Below are 10,316 nucleotides of genomic sequence, written 5' to 3' on the forward strand. Positions count from 1 at the left end.
GACGTATTTATCCTTCTTATGTCCTTCAGCGAGTTATCCCAGCGTTGAGACCTAGTGCAATCGAATTTTCATATTATTAACCTTCTTTGTTCCAAATTACGTGAGAATCGTTGGAGCCGTTTTCGAGATCCGGTCACATACAGATATAAATATAAACATAGAAACATCTAAAAATATAAACAAAATTGCTCGTTTAATAGTATAGGATAATTCAAAAGGAACAAGAAAAAACTTAATTCTAAAAGCACATCTTCCAATAAAATGAAGATTAAATAAATGAAAATGAAATAATATTGATTTATTTGCCATAACAATTTACAATCAGTACTCATATTAAAAATATAATAGATACTATAAATATAATACATGATTTTTTAAGTATGTAGTAATAGATAAATGCAGGCTATGAATATGGGCAAATTAATAATTTTCAATATCCTATTATATAAAGCGAGCAATTTCTGTATATTTATATTTAGTTATTTTATATCTGGTTATTTATTTTCAAAGTATCTCGAAAACGGCTCTAACGATTCTCAAGAAATTTGGTACATAGTAGGTTTATGATATAAAAATTCGATTGCACTAGGTCTCATTATTGAGAAAACTCGCTGAACGACATAAAAAGGATAAATACGTCCTTGGAAAACAGATGATAATTTTGTCGTCTCTCAATAACAGAAGATGCGTGTGCCTGTGTGGGAGAGAGACAGAATTATTTTCATCTGTGTAACATAATCAATCAGCGAGAAATTTTATCCAGCTAGACCATTTAATCGACTTTATCAACATAATCTGATTTGTTGACATGACAATCATGATAATCTTCCTAAACTAGAGTATATTATCATAATTTTCAAAGTTGATCATTATTTGACAATTTTTAAGTGATTAGTGAGTGTTATTTTGTTATTCAATTTGGTTTGTATATAACCTAAATTATATTTTTTTTCAAATGTTTGAACAAAGAATTAAACCTGAATTCAAGTGTATGGAATAACCTACTTTCTAGACTATTTATAGTGTATAAATCAGAATTCGGGAAAGAAACAGTTTTGGGCTGTGCCTGTTAGTTTAGTTAGTTAGTTAGTTAGTGCCCCCAATCATTTTAAAGAATCATTTATTTATTTATTTATTCGTTGATATAATTACAAATCATATGAATATGATCGGGATAGAACAACAGGCATTGCCCAAAACTATTCTGTTCCCAAATTATGTTCGGTTTATCAAAAGTGAATGAATAAATAACGAGCAAAGCTCGGTGCCCCGACATTGATTTATAATTTGAGACAAAATTAGGAAATTGAAGAAGTTCTGGTCAATGGCCTGTTCTTTCTTTTCCGACTATTTTATTGTTTGCTGTATCCATCAAATTAATAAATACTCAATACAGTTCATCACTTTTCTGATCAGAGAGTACACAGATTGCACGACTAATGTAGGAACAGTTTCGAAAAGGAAGACATTTTTCTCAGCACTGAGGAAACCTTTTTCACGGAAGAAGAAGGAAGTCACTCCAGAAAAAAGGAATGAGCAGGAGAAAATCAATTTTATCCTGGAAAATGATGAAATAATAGGGTTGGAACTCAATAAGGATTTGGATGATTATTATCAGGATGCCCAGCAAGAACTCGATGCATCTCCTTCGTCATCATCATCAATGATCAAAGGAGCAGAGCTTAGAGTGGGACAGAGATGGGAGGAAGTCATTCAAACAAACGCAAAAGTGTTGTGAGTAAAATTATCTATAGTATAACTAGTAGTTCTGTGAACAGTTGACCTCGCGCTCAGTAAGCTACATTGACCTGTTGTTATGTTTTCTCAAAAATTAGTGAATAATTTATCAATTTAAAATGTCTAGAAAAATCATAAATAAACATAGAACCTACTGTCCTATTGTACCGTGACGTGTCGTCCCGGAATGTGAGTGTGAGCGCTGTTATCAGGTCTGGCTGCAACTGTCTACAACGTTGATGGAAAGATACATTTTCAAGAAGTTCTATGTTTTTGAACGGGTTGTGATATAGTCCACTAAACCGCTGATTTATGATGAATACCGTAATTATTCTAAAGGTGCGTACAGATATACGCGCCGCGAACATGAGCAATTCACTTTTAATCAGCTGACTAAATCTGTATTTTCACAGAAACGGTAAGATACAGATATAAAAAGCTTGGCATCAGCTGATAAAAAGTGAATTGCTCATGTTCGCGGCGCGTATATCGGTACGCACCTTTAAGTCTGATTTTGACGGTAATATTGGCGTTCAAAGGAGACTCCTATTCTTTTTGTGTTATCATTAGAATACAAAATTTCAAAAAACTGTATGTAAACGTCGACGCGAAATTCAAAAAGGAACATACCTGTCAAATTTCATGAAATTCATTGCTGCGTTTCGCTGTAAATGCGGAACATATGAAAATAAATATAAACAAAAATATAAACATAAAGAGAAATGCAACACCGTCGACTTGAATCTTAGACCTCACTTCGCTCAGTCAATGAAAGAAAGTACTGGCTTATACACGTACAGGATAGGAGAATAATTATTATGTTTGACGCATCATCACGTCTGAATTACTGGACCGATTAACTTGAAATTCTGCATATAGATTGAATAATTTGTTAATTAATAATCCTACATTGTTGAGAATCGATCTGGCAACGTTGCATAGCTAGAGAAGGATAGCGCTATCTGCTTTGTCAAATGATAGACAAGGATAGCAACACCAATGTTAATCAAATTCAAACCTTAATTAATTAGTTAATCAAACCTTAATTAAACTGAGGATGGTTAGCGGCCTATTTATTCTTCAAGATTTCAGTAGGCCAAGTTCTTAATTGAACCCTTTCGGAACATGTGTTTCCTACAACTAGTATACAATAAAAATGTATCTGTTTTCCATCTTCCAATATCATTTTGATGGAAAGTGCTTGCTGTTTGAATAATTATACAAATAAACGGAGAAATACAGCTATTGAAAGAATTAGGTGGGTGAGTGGTGCCCTGTTCACCAAAAGGAAAATATATTACGTAGATAGCCTAAAGATGATATTGTCGGAGTCATAGAGTCAGATTCAAAATAGTGACTTCTAGATATCGATCTTCCGAGATTGCGCTTGACAGGAGACTGAAAGATGCTGGGGTTGAAACTAAAAGAGCCTCAACCCAAGTACAGTCGAACCTCTCTATAACGAACCTCCACTTAACGAAATCCTCTACACAACGAATTTTTACCTGGTCCCATGACATTAATTTCAGAGTTTTTGCTACTTATTTACCTCTACTTAACGAATTCGGACCTCTCAACAACAAAGTTTCCTCTTGACTTCAACAAACAAAGTGTAGTGTTTATAGGAAGCAAACGGTCATTTTCAAGGAATTCTTCAGTTTCAGCAGGAAGGTCAATAGACTAAAAATAATGGCAATTCAGGTAGGAAGAAGATTTTTAATTGTTATATTAATATTGGCCTAATAGGTACCATATCTACGTTCGCGATGATATGTTTTATGTACCATATTCATTTATTTACCGCCGTGATACGATATTATAAGATCCATAGGATCGTGGCAGTTTTCTTGACAGAACCTCTCAATAACGAATACCTATCGGCAGCGAATTTTTTCTCGGGATAATCGACTTCGTTATACAGAGGTTCGACTGAAAATATTTATGTTGTATAGAAGTAGAGATGAATGAATAATTATTATAAATTCAAAATTAATACGACTAGGCTCTGAGTAGATTTTTGCCCACACCTGTCTCTATCAGAGTTCCCAGTGTCGCTCTGGGCCGGCTAAACTCAGTCGGCGACTGGGGAGGGCCGCGGCAGGGGACGGGAGTCTCGGTGGGGCGTCCGTCAACCACCCTCGCTCGGGTTGGGGGTTGAAACAGGGCTTTGAGTGCTTTGGAGGAATGTTCCCTCTTTTAGGAAAGAGGGGCCGTGCTTTCGCACTGCCAAACAGGGTTGGTCGCGGAAAGAAGGGAACAGGAACCTTGCAGTGTTAGTCGTGAGAAGGGCTTCGTGTCGGGACTAAGTCCTAGTCCTCGGGCACCGGGTGTCTTCCCGGGGTCCGGGTTGGTTGCGGGGCCCTGGTAAAGGCTTTCCCTGGCCTTCCCAGAGGTCCTCTTGTGATCCCGCACTAGACGAGTGCGCTGCGGCGGCCAGTACTCTAGACTTTCCTAAGTCCTACTGGCCGGGCACTAGCTGTCCTCCCGGGGTCCGGATCGGCCGCGGAGTTGCGGGAAAGGCTTTTCCTGGCCTTCCTAGACGCCCTCTTGCGATCCCGCACTGGACCAGCACGCTGTGGCGGCCAGCACTCTAGACTCTCCTAAGTCCTACTGGCCGGGCACTAGCTGTCCTCCTGGGGACCGGATCGTCCGCGGAGTTGCGGGAAAGGCTTTTCCTGGCCTTCCTAGACGTCCTCTTGCGATCCCGCACTGGACCAGCACGCTGCGGCGGCCAGCACTCTGGACTTTCCTAAGTCCTACTGGCCGGGCACTAGCTGTCCTCCTGGGGTCCGGATCGTCCGCGGAGTTGCGGGAAAGGCTTTTCCTGGCCTTCCTAGACGTCCTCTTGCGATCCCGCACTGGACCAGCACGCTGCGGCGGCCAGCACTCTGGACTTTCCTAAGTCCTACTGGCCGGGCACTAGCTGTCCTCCTGGGGTTCGGATCGTCCGCGGAGTTGCGGGAAAGGCTTTTCCTGGCCTTCCTAGACGTCCTCTTGCGATCCCGCACTGGACCAGCACGCTGCGGCGGCCAGCACTCTGGACTTTCCTAAGTCCTACTGGCCGGGCACTAGCTGTCCTCCTGGGGTCCGGATCGTCCGCGGAGTTGCGGGAAAGGCTTTTCCTGGCCTTCCTAGACGTCCTCTTGCGATCCCGCACTGGACCAGCACGCTGCGGCGGCCAGCACTCTGGACTTTCCTAAGTCCTACTGGCCGGGCACTAGCTGTCCTCCTGGGGTCCGGATCGTCCGCGGAGTTGCGGGAAAGGCTTTTCCTGGCCTTCCTAGACGTCCTCTTTCGGTCCCGCACTGGACCAGCACGCTGCGGCGGCCAGCACTCTGGACTTTCCTAAGTCCTACTGGCCGGGCATTAGCTGTCCTCCTGGGGTCCGGATCGTCCGCGGAGTTGCGGGAAAGGTCTTTCCTGACCTTCCTGGATGTCCTATCTCGCCTCGATGCCCCACTGGTGGCCTACCAATGGGGAGTCAGGTTTCGACCAAACCTGACGTGTTGTCGTTGGTCGAAACTGGCAACCCGTCGTCCAGACAGGTTAAGTGTCGTTTAACACTCGCCCCAAACGAGTGTAGAGCAGTGGAGTTCACTGTGTGAGAGGCTAATCAACTTTAGCCTCGACACAACTCCCGGTCGCAGAAGAAATCGGAGGTCACGTAGTACGGGTGTACTGTGACGTTGCTAGCTGCTCGCTGCTTCCTTCTCACCTCTCTCGACCGCTCGACTTGGCTCTCCGAACTCGACTCCCTCTTGCTGGCCTTTCTCGAGCCTCCCTCAGTGACCGAGAGGGAGGGGAGAGAGGATGCGCAGCAACGCTGAGCGGTAGGCCAGTGGCTGGCTTGAACGTTGACCCCTCAGATTCTATGAAAGATAGCCGAGCGTCGAATAAATGAGCCCTAAATTCAATGCCTTTCTCTCTAGTTACGATATACATCGTGACACACTGTTCCTACTAAGGGAAGGGGGGGGAAAAGAGAGGGGAAGGAGAGGGGGGGGTGAGGATGGAAGGGGTAACGGCAGACAGAAGGTCCCAAATGCCTGAGTACATTCTGCCGCCTCTCCGTCGGTCAACGCAGACCGAACATAAACTGGGCGCCAGGTTGGTTCCTCGCCAACCGGTGGTGATGCGTCGGCACCATCCGAAGAAATGAGCAAGCTACCCGGCCAGATCCTAGGCCTAGCTTCAGAGAAGAACTTGAAGATCTGCGCCGTGCTTTCGCACTGCGTTGAGACGCCGTGTTCGCACACTGCAAGAGACCGCCGTGTTTGCACACTGCAAGAGGCCGCCGTGCTTCCGCACTGCGATGGGGGACGCCGTGCTTTCGCACTGCAAGAAACGCCGTGCTTTCGCACTGCAAGGACCGCCGTGCTTCCGCACTGCAATGGGGGACGCCGTGTTTGCACACTGCAAGAGGCCGCCGTGCTTCCGCACTGCGATGGGGATGCCGTGCTTTCGCACTGCAAGAAACGCCGTGCTTTCGCACTGCAAAGGACCGCCGTGCTTCCGCACTGCGATGGGGGACGCCGTGCTTCGCACTGCAAGAAACGCCGTGCTTTCGCACTGCAAAGGACCGCCGTGCTTCCGCACTGCAATGGGGGACGCCGTGTTTGCACACTGCAAAAGGCCGCCGTGCTTCCGCACTGCGATGGGGGGACGCCGTGCTTTCGCACTGCAAGAAACGCCGTGCTTTCGCACTGCAAAAATAAGGACGCGGTGCTTTCGCACTGCAAAGGAATGCCGTGCTTTCGCACTGCCCGGGGCGCCGTGCTTCCGCACTGCCAGGAACACCATGCTTTCGCATCGCGAAAAGGACGCCGTGCTCCCGCACTGCAGAGTTGCCGTGTTTTCACACTGCCGAGGACGCCGTGCTTCCGCACTGCAGATGAGAGCGCCGTGCTCTCGCACTGCCAGGAAGGGCGGGTAACGCAGAAGAAATCGGAGGTCACGTAGTACGGGTGTACTGTGACGTTGCTAGCTGCTCGCTGCTTCCTTCTCACCTCTCTCGACCGCTCGACTTGGCTCTCCGAACTCGACTCCCTCTTGCTGGCCTTTCTCGAGCCTCCCTCAGTGACCGAGAGGGAGGGGAGAGAGGATGCGCAGCAACGCTGAGCGGTAGGCCAGTGGCTGGCTTGAACGTTGACCCCTCAGATTCTATGAAAGATAGCCGAGCGTCGAATAAATGAGCCCTAAATTCAATGCCTTTCTCTCTAGTTACGATATACATCGTGACACACTGTTCCTACTAAGGGAAGGGGGGGGAAAAGAGAGGGAAGGAGAGGGGGGGGTGAGGATGGAAGGGGTAACGGCAGACAGAAGGTCCCAAATGCCTGAGTACATTCTGCCGCCTCTCCGTCGGTCAACGCAGACCGAACATAAACTGGGCGCCAGGTTGGTTCCTCGCCAACCGTGGTGATGCGCGGCACCATCCGAAGAAATGAGCAAGCTACCCGGCCAGATCCTAGGCCTAGCTTCAGAGAAGAACTTGAAGATCTGCGCCGTGCTTTCGCACTGCGTTGAGACGCCGTGTTCGCACACTGCAAGAGACCGCCGTGTTTGCACACTGCAGAGGCCGCCGTGCTTCCGCACTGCGATGGGGGACGCCGTGCTTTCGCACTGCAAGAAACGCCGTGCTTTCGCACTGCAAGGACCGCCGTGCTTCCGCACTGCAATGGGGGACGCCGTGTTTGCACACTGCAAGAGGCCGCCGTGCTTCCGCACTGCGATGGGGGATGCCGTGCTTTCGCACTGCAAGAAACGCCGTGCTTTCGCACTGCAAAGGACCGCCGTGCTTCCGCACTGCGATGGGGGACGCCGTGCTTCGCACTGCAAGAACGCCGTGCTTTCGCACTGCAAAGGACCGCCGTGCTTCCGCACTGCAATGGGGGACGCCGTGTTTGCACACTGCAAAAGGCCGCCGTGCTTCCGCACTGCGAGGGGGACGCGTGCTTTCGCACTGCAAGAAACGCCGTGCTTTCGCACTGCAAAAATAAGGACGCGGTGCTTTCGCACTGCAAAAGGAATGCCGTGCTTTCGCACTGCCCGGGGCGCCGTGCTTCCGCACTGCCAGGAACACCATGCTTTCGCATCGCGAAAAGGACGCCGTGCTCCCGCACTGCAGAGTTGCCGTGTTTTCACACTGCCGAGGACGCCGTGCTTCCGCACTGCAGATGAGAGCGCCGTGCTCTCGCACTGCCAGGAAGGGCGGGTAACACAAAAAAAACGAGGTGGACACACCTCAGACAGGTTCTGAGAACCTAAGTAGCATTGCAAGGGAAACGCCGTGCTCCGCACTGCAAAGAGTCGCCGTGCTCTCGCACTGCAAAAATAAGGACGCGGTGCTTTCGCACTGCCGAGTCGCCGTGCTTCCGCACTGCCCAGGACGCCGTGCTTCCGCACTGCAGGTGAGAGCGCCGTGCTTTCGCACTGCCGGGGAGCGCCGTGTCACACTTGCAGGACACTGCCGGGAAGTGTCGTGCTTCGCACTGTACATAAATGGACGCCGTGCTTTCGCACTGCCGAGTCGCCGTGTTTTCACACTGCAGAAGGACGCCGTGCTGTCGCACTGCAGGTAAGAGCGCCGTGCTCTCGCACTGCCAGGAGGGACAACACAGGGTACACAAAACACACAAAAAACACAGAACACAAAAAACACAGAAACACAAAAACACAGAAACACACAAACACAGAAACAAATCGCAGGGCTTCGCCCTGCGGGCCGTGCTTGCGCACTGCGTGCCGTGTTTTCACACTGCCGCGGTGTTCCCACCGCGAAGGTGTGCGTCCGCGTAATGACAATCCAGACACTCACTGACCGATGTGTCATGCTTGCGCACGACGTTCGGACGAGCTCGCAATGGCTGCGTGTTCCCACACTGCCTTGGTCAAGCTCGCGCACTACCTTTGCCGGGCTTTCGCCCTGCGGGCCGGGCTTTCGCCCTGCATGCCGTGCTTGCGCACTGCGATGGGGGACGCCGTGCTTTCGCACTGCAAGAAGCGCCGTGCTTTCGCACTGCAAAAATAAGGACGGGTGCTTTCGCACTGCCAAAGGAATGCCGTGCTTTCGCACTGCCCGGAGCGCCGTGTTTCCACACTGCAGGAACGCTATGCTTTCGCATCGCGAAAAGGACGCCGTGCTCCCGCACTGCAGAGTGCCGTGTTTCCACACTGCCGGGGACGCCGTGCTTCCGCACTGCAGATGAGAGTCGCGGTGCTCTCGCACTGCCAGGAAGGGCGGGTAACACACAAAAAAAAAACAAGGTGAACAACACCTCAGACAGGCTGAGAACCTAAATAACATTGCAAGGGAAACGCCGTGCTTCCGCACTGCAATGAGTCGCCGTGCTCCGCACTGCAAAAATAAGGACGCGGTGCTTGCGCACTGCAAAAGGAACGCCGTGCTTTCGCACTGCCCGGGGCGCCGTGTTTCCACACTGCCAGGAATGCTATGCTTTCGCATCGCGAAAAAGGACGCCGTGCTCCCGCACTGCAGAGTTGCCGTGTTTCCACACTGCCGAGGACGCCGTGCTTCCGCACTGCAGATGAGAATCGCGGTGCTCTCGCACTGCCAGGAGGGGCGGGTAACACAAAAAAACGAGGTGAACAACACCTCAGACAGGTTCTGGGAACCCAAATAACATTGCAAGGGAAACGCCGTGCTTCCGCACTGCAATGAGTCGCCATGCTTGCGCACTGCATGTGCCGGGCTTTCGCCCTGCATGGCCGTGTTTTCACACTGCCTTGCTTCGCCGTGCTTGCGCACTGCATGTGCCGGGCTTTCGCCCTGCATGGCCGTGTTTTCACACTGCCTTGCTTCGCCGTGCTTGCGCACTGCATGTGCCGGCTTTCGCCCTGCATGGCCGTGTTTTCACACTGCCTTGCTTCGCCGTGCTTGCGCACTGCATGTGCCGGGCTTTCGCCCTGCATGGCCGTGTTTTCACACTGCCTTGCTTCGCCGTGCTTGCGCACTGCATGTGCCGGGCTTTCGCCCTGCATGGCCGTGTTTTCACACTGCCTTGCTTCGCCGTGCTTGCGCACTGCATGTGCCGGGCTTTCGCCCTGCATGGCCGTGTTTTCACACTGCCTTGCTTCGCCGTGCTTGCGCACTGCATGTGCCGGGCTTTCGCCCTGCATGGCCGTGTTTTCACACTGCCTTGCTTCGCCGTGCTTGCGCACTGCATGTGCGGGCTTTCGCCCTGCATGGCCGTGTTTTCACACTGCCTTTGGTCCGTGACTACTCACCTACGGCTTGACCCAAGCCCGTTGACCGTCCGGGAGGCGCACTCGGATCCTGGACGGCCGGCGAGGGCGCCTTCCGGGGCGGAAAGATTGGTGGGTAACTTCCTCACCGAAGGCCGATCCCCAATGGTGATTAGGGCGAGGCCTCGTCCGCAGTCGGTGGTGGACAGGCGAACTGCGGCGGCAATGATGAGTCTTCCTCTTCTTCCTCCGAGGAGAGTTCGAAGACCTCGGATTCGGCTGGGTGGACGGCAGCGGCGGGACGGGGAGGTGACGATGGCTGGCTGCTGATAACCGGGAAACAGCTGGGCCCCCTGGAAGTTCGCGGGTTCGGT

This window comes from Nilaparvata lugens, chromosome 11 (genome assembly GCF_014356525.2).
Source record: "Nilaparvata lugens isolate BPH chromosome 11, ASM1435652v1, whole genome shotgun sequence".
In the NCBI taxonomy this organism is placed as follows: Eukaryota; Metazoa; Arthropoda; class Insecta; order Hemiptera; family Delphacidae; genus Nilaparvata; species Nilaparvata lugens.